Genomic DNA, 22,364 nt, shown 5'->3' with positions numbered 1-22,364 from the left:
GTGCTTTTCCGCTTGGTCTGTGTCAAACTGCCTTCTGCCTCTGGAAAAGAGTTACCTAAATGTTCTGATCCCGTTATAGTTACAGAAGTGTTTGGTGAGGCTGTGCGTGTTGACGTTAGAACAATTTGGAATTTAAGTAGAATCTCGGTGTGGCAAAAAACATGATGAAATGCTCGTGAGAAGTTAAATGTGGAAGGGCGGGAAGTGTGTTTACCAGAATCAATTGGGAATGATCAAGGTGATAATGTAATCATGGATTTTTCTATGGATTTGTTTTCTTTTCTGGACATGTACAACCTGCTTGCAGGAATTCTTTAGAGAATTCAAGCAATCAAGGTACCCTAGAAGTGGAGAGTTAAGGTTCATCATAGGTAAATTCAAGCAATCAAGGTACCAGAAAAGTGGAGAGTTAAGTTTCATCATAAGTAAATTCAAGGAATAAAGGTACCAGAGAGGTGGAAGCTCAGGTTCATCATTGATGACCACAAGGAATCAAGCTTACAAAAGGGGTTTAGAACCACACAGGTATAAGACGTAGCAGTCATCTAAAAATATTCCTAGTAAATATAGAGAATTTATTAGATATTGGAATGTTACGTTTTTTGTTTTCTTGCACGTCATTGAATTGAGATATTAGCATTGCAATAATTTTAAATCAGTGTATATTTGTTTTTTGGGGTTTTTTTTGTTTGATTTGTTTGGGGGGAAGGTGTGCTACATAGCTTAGTTCCTTAACCAGTGTAAGAATGTTGGTGCATGACAATTGTGGTGGGCATTATTCTAGAATGGTATGCCAATTAAAGAAGAACGGATTTCTAGCAAGGCCTTTGTGTTTCAGCTTTTCTGTTATACTCAATATAATTACCTTACATCATTCCATGCCTGCATCTTACTTTCAGAACTAGCCACACTGGGACCTAGTAATCCTGATCCCTCTGGTTGTAGCTGCTCTACTTCCGGGTTTTACTTTGCAATATGGTTCTTGCAGTTTAGTTTTTTCTTTAATAATGATGACTGCAGTCTCAGGAGCCTAGCGCGCATCCAAGATGGTCGCGTGAGCACAGGGCTCCCCGGACCCTCGCTGCTCCTCGGAATTTATCCTGATAATATCCTGATGTGGTTTATGGAATCTGGGAGATGAAGACCGGCTGAGCACGTATCTCTTTTCAGAAATTGAATCGGACCTGGGAATCCTGAGTTATCGTTGTTAGAACTTTTGGGACCCACCCGACGGAGGTGCCCGGGGCGAAGGTGAACCGTGGAGCCGTGTCGCAATTGAACAACAGCGGCTGCAGCGCGGTGCCAGGGGCCGCTCGGCCACTTTCGGTTTCACTTTCGGACCTCAGGGGGCTGGCCGGTGGAGCGCTTGAGGTGGCGGGGTGTATCCTTGGCCTCTGCACAAGGCTTTGTCTCCACCTGCCACTAGAGTGCCTATCGCCTTGGGTCCCCCCGCACCGCCATATTGTGGTCTTGGGTGAGGCGCTGGTCTTCGGTGCCGGTGCCTCTGCTACTTTGATCGGCGGTCCCCCTCGGTGTCCGTGACCACATGGGGGGCAAGGGGGGCCCCAAGGGGCGTAAGACTAAGGCCTCCCTCCGTGGGGGATCGGTCCAGACCAACAACATGGACCGCTACACTCAGGGCAGAGGCTCCCCTGGAGCGGCCGGTCCCCCCCCGGACGCCACCGGTGGTGGCACGTCCGTCTCTTCGGAACTTTCCCTACAGGATATCATGGGCGCCATTGATGGCATCAGGGAAACCATCGCCACGCAATACGAGGCCCTGGCCCGTAAAATCGACACGGTGGCAATTGATGTCACCTTAATACGGGCGGATCTCTCCAAAACAAACGAGAGGGTTCAGGCTCTCGATGCGCGGACCTCCACCCTTGGGGCGGATGTGTCGGGCCTGCAGGCCGCGCTTGGTGACATCAAGGTGGTCAACGATCAGATGGCCCGGTGGCTGGAGGACTTCGAGGGACGGGCCCGACGCAACAACATCCGTGTCATAGGCGTACCGGAGTCCTCCGACGACCGCCCGGTTGACCTCCTGGTCGAGGAGCTCATCCTCCAACAGTTGACCCCTGCTGGCTTGAGTAAGTTCTTTGCCGTGGAGCGGGCCCATCGAGTTCCGGGCGGTCGACCACGGCCGGGGGCCCCCCCGAGGCCTATCGTGGCCAAGCTGTTTTACTACAGAGACCGGGATGCGATTCTGCAGGCCTCACGTGTCCATGGCCCGGTTCGACATGAGAACTCATCCATTAACTTTTATCCGGACTTTACCCAACTTGTACAGAAACAGCGGATGGGATTCCAGGGAGTGAAACGTCGTCTTCGTGAACTGGGCCTAAAGTACTCTATGCTCTACCCTGCAAAACTCCGAGTGGAACATGAGGATCGGACTGCCTTTTTTGACTCTCCTGTGGCCATGAGTGACTGGCTGGACTCGCTGCCGGACAGAGGTGGCCGTCCCGGGCCCTCTGCAGGTGCCAACGGTGACGGGTCCCCCCTTGGAGTGACTTTTGGTCCTTGATTTTGCCATTTTGCACTGTTCAGCTGGGTTGTACTTCTTTGGTTCATTGTGTCTTGCTAGGACCTGTGTGGGGGGCGGGCGGGGTCGGGTCCCTTTCCTCCTCCGGGGTCTTTTCGTAGAATGGGGTTAGTTGGGCGACAGGCACACTGCAAGTTGGGGGGGTTTTTTGGCCCGCAGGGGTGCAGGGTGGGGGGAGTTGGATGTTGTGGGGGGTGGGGGGGAAGGAGGGGTTGTTTTGTTGTGTGTTTTTTGTTTGCAGGGCGAGGTATTGATTTTTGTCCACCATCGGGAACTGTGCTGCTTACTGGGGGACCTTTGATTTATTGGAGGGGATGGGGGGGGACGGGTTGAAGCTGATGTCATGGAACGTCAATGGGTTGGGGGACCGTATCAAACGGGGTGTAGTACTGCAGTATTTGCGTCGCCTGACTCCTGATGTGGTGTTTATCCAGGAGACGCATCTGGTTGGTAATGTCTGCCATGCAATGAATAGGGGGGGATACCGCCTCGTGGCTCATTCTGGTTTCACAACTGGCTCCAGGGGGGTGGGCATTCTCCTGCGATCCTCACTTCCGTTGGAGATCACCAGGGTAGTCTCAGATGACAGAGGGCGTTATGTGTGTCTGACTGGGAGGTGGGAGGGGCATCCCCTTGCCCTGGTCTCAGTTTACGTCCCCCCGGGCCTCCAGAACTCCACCTTCGCGGACTTGGGTCGAATGCTGCTTGAACTTCCGGACAGTCTTTTTCTTATGGGCGGGGACTTTAATTCGGTGGTCTCGGGTGAACTGGATCGTCACCCACCCAGGGCCCTCCCCGCTGCCCAGGCATGGCTAGGTGGTCTGTTGGAGACCTTCGGCCTCGTGGATAGTTGGCGATTAATGCATCCGACCCAATGTCAGTACACCTTTCACTCTGGGGCACATGGGAGTCTTTCTAGGTTAGACTATTTCCTTATGCCCGCGGCGCAGACTGGTCGAATTCGAGAGGTCAGGCACCTGGCGAGGGGTATCTCCGATCATTCCCCGCTGTGGCTGCTCTTTGACACCGAGTCACGGTCTGCGGGGCGGATCGCTCCCATTAACCCGTGGTACCTGCGAGACCCTACGACTCGCGATAGCCTGGTTAAGGCTATGGACCAATACTTCCTTGAAAACGAGGGGTCGGTGTTGTCTGCAATGTCCCTGTGGGAAGCCTTTAAAACCGTAATCCGCGGACACGCCCTCTCCCAGATAGTGGTGGCTAAGAAGCTCAAGAGTGAGGCAGTGGTGAAGCTGGAGACTGACATCTCGGGGCTGGAGTCGGCCTTGGAGGAGGGTGTCACTCCGGACGGGCTCCATGCCCTCAGCCTGAAACAGTTTGAATACAGGTCTCTTGTCACTGACGCTGCCAAAACTATGTATAGGGAGCAGCAGGGTCGATTGTATGATGCCGGGGACAAGGCGGGTAAGTTGATTGCGTGGCTGGACAAGAAGGAGAGAGTGAATCGTGTGGTCCCGGAGCTGCGTGTCTCGGATGGAGTGTGTGTGACTGAGCCTGGTGAGATTGTGGAATGTTTCGCCGACCACCTCCGGGCCGTGTACTCCCCGGTGACTGATAGGGATGAGGAAGACTCTTGCCTTCTACTGAGGGATATTGCTTTGCCCGGCCTGTCCGTCGAGGACCGTGAGCAGCTGGACGCCCCCTTGTCGGTAGATGAGATAGCAACTGCGATTCGATCCCTTCGCTCGGGCAAGGCTATGGGTCCCAACGGTCTACCTATCGAATTATATAAGTTGCGCCCGGATAAACTAGCGCCCTTCCTCCGTCGTATGTTTCAGGAGTCCCTTGAAGCTGGTTCCCTTCCTGTCGACCAGCGACTGGCCACGATAGTCGTGATCCCCAAGGAAGGTAAGCCGCGGGACCGCTGTGCCTCCTACAGGCCTATCTCACTGCTAAACGCAGAGCCTAAAATCCTGGCTAAAGTCCTCGCCAATCGTTTGTTGAGCGTCATCTGCGATCTGATTCATCCTGATCAATGCGGCTTCATCCCGCATCGCAACACCGCCCTCAACTTGCGGCGTCTTCATGGCGCCCTCGCCAGGGCGGAGTACCTCTCCGAACCGGCCGTGCTGGTTTCTTTAGACGCCACGATGGCCTTCGACACCATCGAGTGGCCGTTCCTCTGGGCTGTCTTGACCAAATTCGGCTTTGGGGAGGGATTTCTTGGCTGGGTGAAGCTTCTCTACACGGGACCCATGGCTCAGGTGGTGGTTAATGGGCGGGTCTCTCGGCCCTTCGCGCTCGGTCGGGGTACGAGGCAGGGGTGCCCGTTGTCCCCTCTGCTCTTTGCTCTCGCCCTGGAGCCACTCGCTGCTTGGCTCCGCTGGGAGCCCTCGATCAGGGGGATCCGGTGGGCCCCGGGCTTCGAGGATCGGGTCTCGTTATATGCTGACGATATTCTCCTGTATCTTACCTCGCCGCGGCAGTCGCTTAACGTTCTCTTTGATGTTCTGACTTCCTATGGGAGAAATTCGGGTCTCACGATTAACTGGTCTAAATCCTGTGTCTATCCTATCTCCGGTGGCCCTCCTCTCTTGCCGCCTCGGCTTCCGATCCAAGTATCTCTGGCCGGCTTTAAATACCTGGGGATATACGTCTCGTTGGACCCGGTGGCTCGCTATGAGCAAAATCTCCTGCTTCCACTTCGGCGTTTGAGGGAAGACACGGCTCGGTGGTGTAGGCTGCCCTTGTCCCCGCTGGGTCGGGCAGCACTGTTTAAAATGATGTCCCTTCCCAGATTCCTCTATGCACTTCAGAACTCCTTCGATGTCATTCCAGTGGCCTACTTTCGGGAGGTGGAGAGCCTGCAGAGGAGGCTGGTGTGGGACGGACGGGCGCGTATCGCCCTGGCTAAGCTTACTCTCCCCTGGTACGACGGGGGCATCGCGCTTCCCGACATTCGCAGGTATTATTGGGCCTCGCAGTTATCGGCCATTAACCATGCCACGTATGCGCCTGGCTTGAATCCGGCGTATGAGATGGATAAATTCTTGCTCCCCGGCGGGAATTATAACAGGGCGCTTTACTCCCGCTCGGCTGGACGGACCCTGACGGGCCCTACTAAGATTGCGGTGCGGATCTGGAAGGCGGCCAATGTAGCCATGGGCTGGAGTGAGCGACTAACATGTGCTACTCCTTTATTTGCCTCCGACCGACTGGGAAGCCTCTGGACGACGAAAGGGTTTGACCGTTGGGACACGATTGGTATTAGTAGAGTGGGGGACCTATGGAGGAAGGGCGCGGTTAAGACCTTCGCGGCGCTCCAGAGCGAATACGAACTCACGGACAGGGAGTTCTTCCGATATGCCCAGGTTCGGCACGCCCTGCTCTCCGTCTTTGGGGAGGGGACCAAGATCCCTGCCTCTTCGCCCCTCGAGGACCGCATACTCGATGGTCATGTCCCCGACAGTACTATCTCTTTAATCTATAAAAAACTTATTAATAATCGGGCTGACCTATTGGTGCACCTTCGGGAGACGTGGACGGGGGATGGGGTGGAATTAGACGACGAGGACTGGCAGTCCGCACTGTCGTCCCCTAAGGAAGTAGCCATTCCAGCCCGTCTCCGCCTGGTCCAGTTAAAGATTCTCCACCGGGTGTACGTGACGGGTCCCCGTTTGGTCTCGATGGGATTCTCGGAAGATGGGCTCTGTAAGCGGGGATGTGGGCTCAGTGCCACCTTTCTCCATATCCTTTGGGAGTGCCGCGAGGTGGCGGAATACTGGCGTCGGGTTCATGGGGTCATGGGACAAGTCACCGGAGTTGCGCTGCTGCCGGAGGTGCGTCGCTGTGTCCTGAATGTGTGGGAGCCCAATGATTATAACGCGGCTCAGACTCGGTGGGCGGCCCTGGGGAACATGATTGCCAAGAGGGATATAGCGCAGCTTTGGGGCTCCCAGCGGCCTCCCACCGTGTCAGTATGGAAGGAGAACATGGACTGGTGTATGTTCAGGGAGAAGACTGTGTATGTGGCCCGTGGTAAACCCGGGGCATGGGGTAGAATTTGGGGGCAATGGAACGCGTATCGTGGGGGTATCTGTACTCCCCCCCTTGTGGACACCGATATTGCCTTGTCCCCCTGACCCTTGATAGTTCCTTGCAACTTGTTGTAATAATCGAATATAGATGTTCCTCTCCCGTTACCCCCCCCGATCTTTCAGTACTTCTTCCTCTTGATAGCTAATTGAAGGTCCGAAGTAGAGTCCCCCGGATGTAGCCTGACCCACGTTTTTTTTTTTTTTTTGCCCTTATGCCTCGCCTTTTGTTTTTTAGTTGTTATTTATGTTAAATTTATGTCTCCTGCCTCCTTCGAACTATCCGGAGCCATTTACGGGGCTGGGCCCCAGGAGTCGCCTACTGCCTTAACTAATGTACGATCCTTTCTGAATCTAGCGGCCGGCCCTGGTGGTTGTAGGCCCATGCTTGTAACTGACTTATTGTTTAATAAAAATTTATAAAAAAAAAAAAAAAAAAAAAAATAATGATGACTGCAAGTGCCAGAATAAAAGGTAAAAAGAAAACAGTAACAGATAAAGGCTGCTCACACTCAACATGGGGCACCCTGAGATCTTTGCTAATGTGAAACCCTAAGAAAGGCACACTGAGGGTGGGACTGTACTGAGACACTGTGGGCACAGGGCTTTGATACTGTCCTTCCTCTTTCCTCTTATGCCATCTCTTTCCTGGTGCTTCCTCCCTTTTCTTTCATCTTCACTTTCTTCTACTGCTACTTTTTTACTCTCATACCTTTCATTCTAGAGTTTCCTTTCTTTTTGGGACACATTCTTTTTCCTTTGAGTCTTTTTCTCCTCTCAGACCTTTGTTCCTTCTATTCCTTCCTTGATTACCAATCCTTTCTATCCAAATATGTTGCCATGGTCATTTCCATGTCTCAGAATGACATCTTTCACACCAACAACCTTGACTCAAGTCTAACCCTATCCATCCAGTCTTGGCCCCTTGAGTACAGTGCTCACGCTGTTTCGTGATGCAGCAGATTCTAAATTCGGGAATAGGGTAGCTGTCAGATTAAGGATTACAAGAGTGTCTCATGTAACAAGGGTTCCGGAGATGGCTAGCTGTCAGATTAAGAATATCAGGAGTGCCTCGTATAACAAGGGTTCAGGAGATGACTATGTGTGAGATTAAGGATTACAGGAGTGCCTCATAAAACAAGGGTTTCTGGAGATGGCTAGCTGTGGGATTAAAGCTAACAGTAACAGCTCAAAGACAAAGGTCTCGTGAAATGGCTAGTTGTGGTTAAAAAAAAAACATTTAGGAGATGGCTAGCTGCAGGATTTAGGACTGCAGTAGAACCTCATAGAACAAGAGTTCAGAATATGGATAGCAGCGGGATTAAGAATGGCAGAAGTACCTAATAAAACAAGCGTTCTGGAGATGAATGTATGACATTACAACACATACATTTACAATGCATGCCTTTACAACGCAGTTTTTACATTGCAACATCCTGTACAACACATACATTTTCATCGCATGCCACTACAACGAATTTTTTAAAACTACATTTACAACGCATTCCATTACATCGCATTATACCTTTACAGCGCATACCATTACAACGCATACAATTACATTGCATTTAAGGTAAGCGTTGGATAGTGTAGGGGTAAAAATTAGTATTCTAACTCCAGGGGGTGCAACAGTAGGATAAGTGTTGGATAGTGTAGGGGTAAAAATTACAATTCTAACTCCAGGGGGTGCAACAGTAGGGTAAGTTTTGGATAGTATAGGGGTACTATGCATTGTAATGATATGTGTTATAATGACATGCAATGTAGTGCCTGCATTGTAGTTACATGCGTTGTAGTGACATGCAATGTAATGACTGCGTTGTAATGACATGCGTTGTAAAGGATGTTGCGATGTAATGCCTGCGTTGTAAATGTAGTGCGATGTAATGACTGCGTTGTAAAGGTTGTTTCCCTCTGGAGATGGCTAACAGTGGGATTAAGGACTACAACAGGAGCACTTCAAAGAACAAGGGTATGGGAGATGTCTTACTGTAGGATTAAGGATTACAGTGGATAAAAAAAAACTTAAGCCTGTGCATTAAACAGCATTTGCAGTTAGAGTATCTGTGTTTAGTGTATTTAAGAGGAGATTATGGAAGAACTTCTCACCAGGAATTCAGAATTTTTTATTTGCAAACCCTTCAAAGTAGGAGAAAACCCTTTTTCATTTCAATATTCGATTTTAATCATTATAGAAAGTGGTGTTACATGAAGGACTCTTGTAATCCTTAATCTGACAGCTAACCTTCTCCTGAACTCTTGTTCTTTGATTTACTCCTGTAATCCTTAATAACACAGCTAGCCATCTCCTGAACCTATGATATTTAAGGTGTCAACGCAATACTTAATCCCACTGCTAGCCATCTCCTGAACCCTTAGTGTTAGAGGTGTTACTCTAAACCCTAATCCCACAGCTAACCATCTCCGGAACCCTTGGTATTTAAGGTGTCAATGCAATACTTAATCCCACAACTAGCCATCTTCTTAACCTTGTGTAAAGATCTACCTGCAAGCCAGTTGAAGAGGGAAAGTGATCTTTATTGTAGATTGAACACAGGTACCTCCAGCTCAGCTTCAGAGCTGCAAGTAACTCAATGCTTTTCAAGAAATAACATTCTAGCCTAGCAACAAGCTTAACATTCCATTATAAGCAGAACAACTCCACACATCTTTCCCCTTTAATAATAAATCAACAAAAGGTATATATAAAGAATAACATTAGTAAAATGTTACATAAACATTAGTTATCAGAAAAAAACGTTTGCAAACATTTCCAGTGCTTCAAGCAGAACCATCTGACAGAATAACAATGCCTTTCTTTGCAGTTCTCACTTGTATGGGCCTAGAATATTTGCTGTCTCCCTTTAGAACAATCCCACCACATTTTACACCCAATCTCCTTCTCTCATATCAAGGTACGTTACACCTTTTTTTCCATTATAATACCTCGCCGCTGGGCCACATCACTCTACAGCAGTTCGATCAACCCACACACAGTCCTTATCCTTCAGCCATCCAGGAACTTCCTTGACACCGGGCTCACAACCTTTAGGAGATATAAATGGTGATACACCAGTCATAGAATGTGGCGTGACTCTATATGACCAGACAAGCTTCTTAAGTTCTTCAAGCCACGACAATACATTAGAAAGTGATAATTGGATATTTTCCATTATTACACGATTTATCCTTTCCACTAAGTCATTGGCTTGAGGCCTGAAAAGAGCAACCCTCTCATGTTTAATCCCAAATTTGCACAAAAATTCTTGCATTTCCTTCTACACCAATTGAACACCGTTGTCTGACACCAAAACTTTCGGAATCCCTTCATTCAAGAACACCCTTTCCATGAATGCAATGACTTTTCGCGTACTCACTCACTCTGTAGATTCAACCACAAACCATTTGGAATGATAATCAACTAGAAGCACCAGGAACCTGCTATGTGACCCAAGTTTAGCGATGGGACCCAAAAAATCTATCGCAACTCTTTCCCATGGGCGCTTAGGAAATGACCCACATGCTAAAGGAGATTGTCTAATTACTTTAGTCTTATCAGCTTAGGCACAGGCATGAAATTCTTTTACCACATCCTCTATATCACTGTCCATACCGGGCCACCAATATGACTGTCGCACTCTCCTCTTAGTCATATTTCTTTCTAGATGCCCCTCATGAGCAATGTTCACAATCTTCCTCCTCAATTCAACCGGTGGTACAATCTGACATCTTCTAGGTAATTTTCCATCACAAACACTTAGGGGCATATTATCAAGAACGGCGTTAAAATTATTGCTGCTTTAGCGACAGGAAACTGCCGCTAAAGCGGCGATAATGGGCTTGATAATATGCCCTTGATAATTCCAATAGAAGCCCATGTTCTGGTGTGCACATGGGCTTCTATTGGAATTCTCAAGGGCATATTATCAAGCCCATTGTCGCCGCTTTAGTGGCAGTTTCCTGTCGCTAAAGCAGCAATAATTTTAACGCCGTTCTTGATAATATGCCCCCTAGTTCCTCCTCCACATGGTGAAAACTCCTGAAGCGAACATCTTCAATGTGGTTCTCACTCCATCTTTCTGATATACACCTTACCACGGACTGTAAAATATCATCATTTAACATAGCATCTTTCTATTCCTGTTTGTTAAAAGCAGCCTCTCCATTGCTGCTATGAAATACCTCTTCAATAACATCATCCACATCTACATTAATTGTTTCTATAGGCATCCTTGACATATAATCAGCTACGACATTTCTAAATCCCCTAACATATTCAACCACAAAGTTATATTCAAGTACTGACAGCATCCACCTGGAAATTCTGGGAGTGACACTATCCTCCAGGCCTCTCCCTCCTTTAAATAAATGAACCAGTGGTTTATGATCTGTACGAACTTTGAATGGTAAACCCCAAACAAAATATCTAAAATGCTTTATTCCCCAGCAACAAGCTAGAGCTTCTTTTTCGATTACCGAGTACGATAATTCTGCATCACGTAACCTTCTGGATGCAAACCCAATGATTTTTCATCCCCATCACATATTTGAGTCAGGACTGCACCAACCCCTATAGCACTAGCATCAGTCGTAATGTAAGTCTTGCCCTTAACATTAAAATGACCAAGAGTGGGAGCTCCTGCAATACAATTCTTTATCTGGTTGAACGCACAATCGCAACCATCAGTCCAATCAAATGAGACCCCTTTCTTCATTTGTAACCTCAAAGGTTCAACAAGTTCTGTGAATCCCTTCACGAACTTCAAACAATACTCAGCTAGGCCAAGAAACGATTTTAACTGGTCCTTATTGCGAAGAGTGGGAACATCCTTGATGGCAGTAAGAATACTTTTCTTAGGTTTGATACCATCTTTAGATATTTCATGTCCCAGATACGTTACAGAATTCATTTTCAATTGACATTTTTCCTTCTTTATAGTCAGCCTATTACTTCTCAATCTTTTCAGGACCTGTTCCATTTCATGATGTGCATCATCCGTACCCACAATTAACACATCGTCTTGAAAACATAAGACATCAGACATGCCATCAAAAATTCATTGCATTACCCTCTGAAACACCGCTGAGGCAGATGCTAGGCCGAATGGCATCCTGCAACAGCTAAATGCCCCCAGCGGTGTGACATATGAAGGGAGGTGTCTCGATTTTTCACCCAGATCTATCTGATGATACGCTGCAGACACATCAATTACACTAAAAATGACACCACCACCCATACTTGTCAACATCTCGGAAATATTGGGCAAAGGTTGCCTATCAACCCAAATGTTCTTATTTAAGTCACGCAAGTCCACACATAAGTGGATCTTCTTTCCCCCATCCTTAGGTGCGACTACAATGGGGGCCAACCACTCAGAGGCTTCGATAGGCTCTACAATACCTTGTGCAAGCAATTTTGTGAGCTCATCTTGCAATGGACCTCTCATCAAATATGGTAAGTTTCTCACTTTATGTGCAATCGGAACTGCATTTCTTTTTAAAATAATCCTGTGTGAAATTTTTTTAAGTTTGTCCAAATTATCAGAAAAGACTTCAGGATATTTTCCCATTAAATTTATTGATACATTGTATTAATATCATGAACCATTGTAGACATGACCGGTACATCAGCATTAGGATTGAGAATTATATTCAGATCTTTTTGATGGCGCCAACCTAATAAGTTGGACCCTTGTTTTGTTAGGTATACTCGACCATATACTTTTTTCCCACTAAATGAGATCGTCATCCACTTTAGTCTCAAAATATCAATTGTTTTCCCACCATATCCAACAGCTTTGATATCAGGCTTGATCCAGGATTCAACATCGCATTCCTCTTTCCATACTTTGGAATAGATATCTTTTGACTTCAAGGTATACAAACTTCCTGAATCAACAAGCATCTTTACATCATGCTTATCCAAATTTATGATACAGTGAGGTTTCTCTAACACACATGTACTTTCTTTAACATTATCACATTCCAAGACAGAATGGTCATGGTATGACTCCACAGAGATTTCAGGAACATCAAAGTCGTCGATACACAGCATCAACTCTTGAACATTCTCACAAGTGTCATCCACCTCCTGTACCTGACCAAATCGAGTCTTTGTTCTGCAGACTTTGGCAAGATGACCTCTCTTTCCACACGTTCCTCATAATGTGTTCCTAGCCATACATTTGAAACTGGAAGCTATATGTCCAGGGGCTCCACAACGATAGCATTTAACAACCCTTGCAGGAGCAGCAGCATCCGCATGAGGGTTATTACTAGAGTTATTACTGAACTTGTTGAGAGGAGTGAGAGAAGGAGTTTTAACACAAGATTTCACTACTTTAGTTTCCTCTACACATGACTGAATCTCAGCCCCTTTTCAGCTTGCTCTTTTTTCACCGCGGAATTGCTACATGAGTTGCTACAATTTTCCATTTCTCTTATCCACAAATCAGTATGCTCTAACCATTTGGCAATTTGAATCGCTTTATATAATGTTGGATCGTTAATAAGAAGTTTTTGACGTATTCTCTTATTATTAGTACACCTAACTATTTGATCACCAATAAAAGAGCCTGCCCAACCTTCAAAGCAACAGGTAAGTGAAAGACCTTTTTTAAAGCTGCAACATAAGTTGCAATATCCTCATCTATTTTCTGCATACGGCACAGAAACTTATGTCTCTCTCACACAACATTCACTTTAGTAGTAAAACATAAATCAAGCATTTGCATTGTCATTTCATAAACATTGCTTGGTTGACCATCACCCATTCCTAAAGAGAGTTCAGGAAGGTTTTCATATAGACGCCGTCCTTCAACACCTAAATAATGAAGTAGGATGGCTTGCCTAGGCACAGGACCATACTTATCGGCACCTGTTGCAAGAATATAGGTTGAAAATAATTTCTTCCAATCTTTCCACAGAATAGCCGGGTCACCTAGAGTGGGAAGAAAAGATGGTGGTGCAGACAACCCCTTATTAGGTCTGGGCGGTAAATTTCGTTCTGCTCACGGAATTTGCGATATTTTGACATTTTTGCGTTCCGCGGAGAGGGCAAAAATGTCAAAACTTTCACAATCTGCCGCGAAACGGAAGTCTTTTTCTTGTTCGCACTTTAAATGCGTTCTCGCGCGTGCGGTCGCGACTTATCGGGTCCCTGCGTTCGCCGACGAGTTTTCCTATCCGTTCGCGTGCGCCACGAGATGTTGGATTGTTGGTAGCCGGTCATGCTATCCCACGAGAGTTTGCGATCGCGAACACGTCATTGCGATCACGAACACGTCATTCGACCCGGAACAGGAAATAAGCATCGCGAGCAAGATGGCCGTGCCCATTAGCGACTGCATGGAGATATATTTCCCCGCGAGCATGCAAAAACACATTGCGAACAGGCGGGAAAAGCAATCTCCGCATCTTCGCGAAAGTTCCGCATGCTCGCTAAGATTTTGCGCAATTTCGCGATAATTTGCGAAAGTCAATTACGCAAATTCCGCCCACCCCTACCCCTGATTACCCATGTTTATTAAAATGATACAATACGAGTCCCACCTGCAAGGAAGGGACTCTTGCCAATGTAAAGATCTACCTCAAGCCAGTTGAAGAGGAAAAGTGATCTTTATTGTAGAGTGAACACAGGTACCTCCAGCTCAGCTTCAGAGCTGCAAGTGACTCAATGCTTTTCAAGAAATAACATTCTAGCCTAGCAACAAGCTTAACATTTCATTATAAGCAGAACAACTCCACACCTTGGTATTTACGATGCCAATGTCGTACTTAATCCCACAGCTAGACATCTCCAGTACCTCAAGTATTACAAATTATTTAAAATAGTTAGCTCTCTTCTCTCAGAATCTCACTTGAAACAACGCTTTATTGCACTATTCCAAAAACGCCACATTAGGCATTACAAGGTTTTTACAATCCAGTGCCCATTTGAAATGACCCATTGCTGAAGTTGCGCCACTTTTTTGACACACTCCAGGAAAGCATCATTTTTGCGCCCACAGATACGTCAGAAATACTGACGTATCTGTAACTCCTTGCGACATAATGCGTCATACTGTAAATATGACGCATCCAGAATGTCACAAGGAGGGCGCATTGAAAAGTGACGCATCGCTGTTTTCACGCAGCGATGCGTCACTTTTCATAAATGAGGCTCTCAGAGTGCAGTGGGGCTCAAGAGAGGAGGAGTCAGGAGCGTTGAGACAAGGACTGGTCGGCCTATCCTGCAGCACGCTCCTGTTGCGCTTGGGAGTCCCTAGGTGCCCAGGAGGTTTATTACGGTAAGATTACTAGTCCAAGTGTCCACTTTTCCTTCTCTGCTGCTGTCAGTTGCCTCTCTTTCTTTCCTCCTTTTCTTCCCTCTCGTTCTGTCCCTCTCTCTCTCGCTGCTCCTAACTCACTGAAGCCGTGCTTCAATAAATGTCTCTTACCCACTGTTTCCTCTACTTTTCTTCATTCATTCCCTTTTGAAATGGATCCCAAAAAAGAAAGTAACACTTTTGTTGGAAATGCTTCTGACATTTTACTGTTGCAGCCCCGGGACGAAGAGAAAAAACAGGTTCAAAATACAAAAAATAAATAACTAATAAAGCATTACAGAGCGGTCGCAAAAGTGGCCAGATTGGTTTTATTAACACCCAACCACAGTAGCGCCACTTTACAGAGTTTGCCAGTGAAGCGGTACTTTTGTTTTCTCAGTCTTTCTTTGAACAGCATTGTTTTCTCTGGGTAGGGAGGTGCACCATTCCTGGAGGTTCTGCAATACCTGGTTGATTTTTAAACCATATTGCCTACATTTTTTAAGGATTTAAGCATTGTACAATGAAACGGGTCCCTTCCGGGCCCTGTAGTTATGTGCTTAATGTTTCAGTCAAAAACACTCTTGATTTCTTAATAATGAGTATAAAAGTGTTAAGGGAATGATGTTGTTCTGCTTACATGTCACATGCTTTACTTAATCTTGCATTCCATATGAGAGTTTGCTTTTTCCAGGATGTTGTTACATTTTTTTTGCATCCAGGTGTTTATAGCGGGGCACAATCGGGTTGTAACTGAAGGCAGTGCAAGTTTCTATCAGTGGGACAGTATGGTGTTCAGTTTGGGAAAGGATGTGGCACTATGTCCAGAGCTGCCACATTTGGTACTGAGGAACCAGGTTCAGTCTTCACGAACAGTCTACCAAACCACTCTCTTGAGGGAGCACATTCTCATGCTAGACCTTAGAAGCACTAGCTAGACCTTGGAAGCCCTGTTGTCTTAGCACCTTGAAGGCCTGTCCACCACAATCTATACTGAAGTTCACCTCCAGTCTTGCGGGAAGACGTATGAAGCAGCACACCCTGGGGCAATAGTGACTCGGTCACTGAGGTCACAGGACCCTTGAGGCAAGTCCGCCTCACCCATTGATACCTCCATTGGCCTTGTTTCAGCAGGAGTAGTGCAACTCACCAGGGATCGTGAATGCAGGCATTGCACGCACACCAAAATAAGGGGCATATTAACAAGGGAATGGCGAAGCGTGGCATTATGCAAACATTGCTAATGCCACGCTCCACCATTCTGGAAATGCAGGGATGCGCTGTATTTACAAAGGTACGGCATATCCCTGCATTTTCCCTACCGCTGGCTCTAAGCTCAGCTGCCTAGCACCACTGCGGTCACCCTTGCACCATAGTACAAGGGTGACAGCGTGGAGGTAATGATTGTTTATGTGCAGGAACGTTTCCCTCCTGCATATAAACAATCCAGAATGGCAAATTGTAACTTCTATGTGTCCTAGATTGTGCAGCACACACAGAAGTTGCAAATCATCTTTTAAAATGATTGTTTGTGTAGGAAGGGACACCTTCCTGCACATGAGCAATCATTCATGGTGATTTGCTGTTTTTATGTGTGCTGCACTGTGCAGCACACATAGAAACAAAAAAACTTGGAGAAATTAAGCATTTCTACTAGTTTTGCCATTTTAAGACCAGGTTTTCCCTGTTCTTAATTTTGGTACTGACGCCTCTTAACTCCACCCTTGTAAATAGGAGGCAGCATCAAAATCAGTGGGTGTTGCAGAGGAACAAAGGCCAGCCGGACAGACACTCTTACTGTTCAGGTCAGGCAGGCGGGAGATGGACAGGCACTAAATGCACAGACTGCCAGCTGCCTGAGCGAACTTTGCCAGGCTGAGAATTTTCACAGCCCTGTGTGCGGGACCTCAGTCTGGCAAGAGTGCCTTGAGGCCCTCCCCCTTGTGATGAAGGGGAGCACCACCGATTGCCTCGTACCTGAGGCTTCAGTTTTAATAACCTGAAGTACCCAGGGCAGAGTTTCAATCACTGGCACCTAGTCACAGAGTGGGGTGGGGTCAGCAGTCTCACTGACCCCATCCCACTCTGTGACGAGGGTGGGACTGCTGCCTTCCAATCAGCCAATGAGGGGAGGCAGCAGTCCCATCTCTCCTGGGACCCTTGAGGCTTCCCTCTCGGAGAGCTGCAGTTAAGGTACGTTTTATGCGTTTTTTTATGTTTCATGCATGTATGTATTAATGTGTGTATCTAGCTAGCGCTATATAATACTCTCAAATAAATTAATAAATGTGTCAGTGTTGTGAATGGGTGTGTGTGCGTGAGTGAATGCATGGTTGTAAGTGAGGTGTATGTGTGCATGTGTGGCCACCGCCCCCTCCCTGGTAAAATTACCGTCCGCCACTGCTTTTAACACATAGATCCTTTTGTTATTTGCAGCTAATATGTCATAGTCCTTCTTATATAGCACAGTGAGGTATGACCCAACATCAAGGAACTGCATGAAAACTGTAAGGCATTACTTTAGAACGTTGTTTTTATCCTCAATGTTTGTAATTACAAGGTTGTTAAAATGTGTTACTTTGGATAATAAAGACTTATTAGCACACTCAACAACGTCAAAGCGTTTTAATCCTGACTCTGTGTTTCTGCAGACCAAGTGCTCTTAATATATAATGCATGATATATAACTCCTACACATTGTAGCCATCATTGTGCAGATGCATAGTAGTGCTTTAATTTACAATTGACATTTCTATGACCATCTCTTTATGCATTCTCCTAAGATGCCAAGGATTGGATGTGCATTTAGTCTGAACACCTAAATGACACGGTGGCAGGCAATGTGAGAAATCAGTACTGCCTTCAGTCTCGGGACCCTCAATCGTGCCCATCGTAAATGTCTACTTGCAAGAACTCACCCAGACCTGAAGGTGACTCATGCCACAATGTGTAATATAAAAGTATGTTTTGTGAAACTAAAACTAGAGAAACACATCATCTGGATAAAGCAAATACTCTTGGGGAACACTGCATGAAGTAAAACACGTGAAATGTAAACATGGACTGCTTTGCTGGCATGGATCACCTTAGGGTGTTTGCAATCATTGCTGAGAATTTAAAGTTATGAGCATGAATAATTCAAGCCCTGGATGGCGATAGGAGTAAAGGAGCCTCATGAGAGGGCCCAGGGCGATGGTGGTGTGGGAGGGGGACAGTGCTAATGAGGAAGGGGAATGGAGTGGGATGGAACACAAACAGTATGACATTATCAATAAAGTTGAGGGAGTGTCGGTGTTGAGGGTGTCGCCAAAAGTTCTGTGAAATTGGGTCATTTTCCCTTCTGCTCCAACAGTCGTGCATTCATCTGTACCCCAAAAAACCCATCTGCTGCTTGCCAAGACTAGGAGCCTTAGTCGAGCAGGTGCTGCAACACAATGGAAACAACAATGTCCTCTATACTTTTTAGTGCCAGAGTACATGGTCATGGTGAAGGACTTTGGAACAGAGGGCAGGGAATTGGTCAGAGTAGGTGACTGTCTCATTCCTAGCTTCTCCTTGCATTTTAGCTGGAGAGTTGTCTTACTGCAGCAACCCTCAGTTTTCACACTGTTGCTTCACATTTATTTACACTTGTGTTGCATGAAAACTGAATGCAGATTTGCCTGCTGCGATGTTTATTTTTGCTGCTGTCCCATACTGTCATTGTGAAGGAGTTTTTTGTTGTTGAATATCTTCAGACAAGTACATAGAATGTTAAGCTGTGCCAAACAACAATTTTTTTTTTTTGTTGCCAAGTTTTATATAGCGCGAACTTGACCCGAATCGGGCATCAGAGCGCTTTACATAGCACCAGATGCATTACATGAGGACACAATCATTTTTGTTAGGCAGTGGGAGATTAAGTGATTTGCCCAGAATCACAGGATGATTGCCGAGGCTCAAACTCAGTTCCTCAGATTCGAGGTTGATCGCCCTAGCCGTTAGGCCAACTCCTTGCCCCTTGTGTTGCAATTACTTTAATACAATGGGATGTTTCTTAATATGTAGAGCAATGTGTGGTGTTAATTCTGCATAACCTTTTTAGTATTCTGTTTTCGAGCCACATTGTTGAAATAGCATTGAAAATCCTATTCATAGACATGAAGTGGTTTATAATCCGCTTTTGTGGAGGTCATTCATGAAGGCCAGGTTCGGGTTTGGTTCTGTGGTGACAGATATACAAGATGAAAGGTCAAATTGGTGACTAGTCTTGAAAATGAGTAGTTATTAACACAGGTCCCACTATCTGTATACTGAATAGAATTTAGATTCATGCCTAAAATGTTTTCTGAAGACTACTTTTGCAAAATGTGAAAGTTTCGACTTTGGGCTGGTTTTTGGGCTGACACTGGTCTGCGTTGGGCTGAATTTGGGCTTATACCTGAGCGTCTTTGGGCTTGGGACGGGTCTCAAAATCTGGCAACACTGGTCCACATCATGTCCATCATGTGGCCTACTACACCCTAGGGACCCTTCTCTCTCCCCTTTCTATGTTGTCTTCTGTAACTTGTACTTTATTTAACATAACAAAAAAGGCAGTTGGCCTGTCTTTCTCAGCCCTGGGCATCGCTCTCCTACCACTGAAACTCCTGCCCACAGAACAAGTCCACCTACCTCTGGTAAAGGGCTAGCAAAGATGTTGGTTAGCTTCATCAATTCACCTCTACCCACAGAACTATTGAAATTGTTTTTTGGCAACTGACTTTCGATAAATTTACAAATACATTTATTTAACATATATGTTCTGTGTGCATAAGTCATATTGATGTAAAACATTTTTAAAAACGTCCCCAGTGTTGCGTCATCGAATCAATAGTGATCCTAGGTCCCCTGCAGTGCTCCTCTCAGCACAGAGTGCGACAGGGACCGCGCCAACCCACCGGTGGCGGCAGGTGTAGAGAAATCATGCACTGAGGGGGTACTCACAGATCGCTGCTACTACTACACAGAGAAGTAGTGCCAAGCCATAGAGGGCAATAGAGAAAGAAACAATGCTGTGGGAGGGAGCAGCAACTCTTAAACCAAACCGTACTTTAAGTTTTCTCTGGTCTGTCTTTCATTTCAGTGCAATGTCCCATTACACCAGTATTCCTGAAGCTGGCCCTGAAGATTCTCAAGCCATGCTAAACTTTACAGAAAAGTCTTTTACATATGTGTTTATTTGATCTGTATTGGGCTCTACTAGTGAACCTGCCCCAGTGCGCTGTGAAGGTACCCCTCCCGTGGGATCTATCCCCCCCCCCCCCGGGATCTATCCCCCCCCCCCCCCCCCGTGACCTCAGTCAGCCTGATACACAGGTGCACTCGGTCCTATGGCAGAGTGACGTGGGTTGCCACTTACCTCATTATCATAAAAGAATTCTCTGGCCAACTGCATGACGCGGTTTCTAAACTGCACCGACTTCAACTACTTTACAAAACATTGCATTTAAAAAAAATTCAAAAGGAGGGGATGAGTTCCATAAACATGGACTTTGGGAGACAATGCCAGAGGCTGTTCAGATCTCACAAGGTTTTGGTGCAAAAATGTCCAACAAAACCTTTTTTAGCAGCGCCCACAAGTGTGGATTTGCAAACATGGCAATTTTTGCTACTTTCTGACATTGTAAAGTTTGTCACTGTCAAAAGTGTTGCAGCGAAAATAATATTTTGCATACAATAGTTTTCACCCTGTTGGTAGAGTCTTGAGTTATCCCGCCGGACCTCAGTCTCGAACTGCCGGATTCTTTCAGCATTAATCTTTGTTGGAAACCACCTCATTCCCGGCGGTCTCTAGGTCAGTCTGCCTCTTTACTCCCAAGACTGACCTCTTCCCCAAAGCACCTCTCCCATCCCCGCAGGAGGCTTCTTGCCTGGATAGATTCCGTTGGGTCCCCCTAGCATCTGTGGTACAGTGGGGCATATCAACAAGGGCTTTATCTCTGCTTTTTTGGCTTTAAAAGCCAAAAAAGCAGAGATAAAACTAGCGCCCTATCAACAACAGGGTGCTAACATGCAAATTTGCATGTTAGCACCCTTTTACTCTACGCTTCCCCTTGCATCTCTAATGAGATGCAAAGGGGGCGTTCCAGAGTAAAATAATAGGAGAAATGTCGCTAAGCGACATTTCTCCTATTATCAAGAATATCGCTAACCCTGTTAGAGACAAAAAAAGCAGCGCTAACCGCGGTTAACGCTGCTTTTTTACGTCTGGTATTTTTCTGACTTAGCCATGATATCCTATGGAAGGAGGATATCATGGCTAAATTTGTCTTTCCCTATCAACAAGCTAACGTGAGATTATCGCTGGGTTTCCAGCGATAATCTCACGTTAGCCTGTTAGCGTGAGGATTTTTTATCGCTATTGAGATAAGCGTTGCTAATTGCACGCTATCTCAGCGATAAAAATCAACGCTAGCCGGAGATAATTATCCTAGCGCTAAGTGCGCTTAGCGATAATTATCGCCGGTTGTTGTTGATATGCCCCTTGAATCGTAAAAACTCCTTAACTCCCTTTACTTCTTTCTGCTTGAACCCTAAGGTCCCTATACCTTCTTTTACCTCTACCTTCGCTTACCATCACCTATCTCATAACCCTTAAATCCCTTGTAATTATAAGTGTGATAGGTGACGTTCTAAATATAATTATAATACATAACATTCTAATTACAAATATAATATTTTAAAAAAAATACAGTGAGGGTAAAGCACCAAAAAGGGGCCTGTGTGGTACTTACCTACTTGGGGGCATATCAACAACAACCGGCGATAATTATCTCTAAGCGCACTTAGCGCTAGGATAATTATCGCCGGCTAGCGTGAATTTTTATCGCTGAGATAGCGTGCTATTAGCAACGCTTATCTCAATAGCGATAAAAATCCTCACGCTAACAGGCTAACGTGAGATTATCGCTGGAAACCCAGCGATGATCTCACGTTACCTTGTTGATAGGGACAGACAAACTTAGCCATGATATCCTCCTTCCATAGGATATCATGGCTAAGTCAGAAAAATACCAGACGTAAAAAAGCAGCGTTAACCGCGGTTAGCGCTGCTTTTTTTGTCTCTAACAGGCTTAGCGACATTCTTGATAATAGGAGAAATGTCGATTAGCGACATTTCTCCTATTATTTTACTCTGGAACGCCCCCTTTGCATCTCATTAGAGATGCAAGGGGAAGCGTAGAGTAAAAGGGTGCTAACATGCAAATTTGCATGTTAGCACCCTGTTGTTGATAGGGCGCTAGTTTTATCTCTCCTTTTTTGTCTTTTAAAGCCAAAAAAGCAGAGATAAAGCCCTTGTTGATATGCCCCTTGGTAAAGTGCTGTGGGGTCAAGACTGCGTGATAAAGAGTGCGTACCTTTGCATGCTTTTGTCAACAGAGCCAAAAACAAGTAAAATGGGAATGCTGAGCGAATATTCATATACAATTAGTA

General features: G+C 46.1%; 1 protein-coding gene across 4 annotated transcripts in view; it reads right to left on the bottom strand.

The window, feature by feature from the left end:
* The window catches only part of LOC146813780 (uncharacterized), a 222,294-nt gene that overhangs the window by 137,064 nt on the left and 62,866 nt on the right, over positions 1–22,364 (bottom strand). For 3 of the 4 annotated variants that reach the window (XR_014962900.1, XR_014962899.1, XM_085610247.1), the window contains exon 2: positions 9,550–9,649. The exons of the other annotated variant lie outside the window; for it this stretch is intronic. The gene's annotated coding sequence lies outside the window, so the exon portion shown is untranslated. The remainder of the gene's footprint in view (positions 1–9,549; positions 9,650–22,364) is intronic. 4 annotated transcript variants of the gene reach the window in all.

The sequence above is a fragment of the Triturus cristatus genome, chromosome 6 (genome assembly GCF_964204655.1).
Source record: "Triturus cristatus chromosome 6, aTriCri1.1, whole genome shotgun sequence".
Taxonomy (NCBI): Eukaryota; Metazoa; Chordata; class Amphibia; order Caudata; family Salamandridae; genus Triturus; species Triturus cristatus.
The sequence above is the reverse complement of the archived record's forward strand: the minus strand, read 5'-3'. Positions and strand labels throughout refer to the sequence as shown.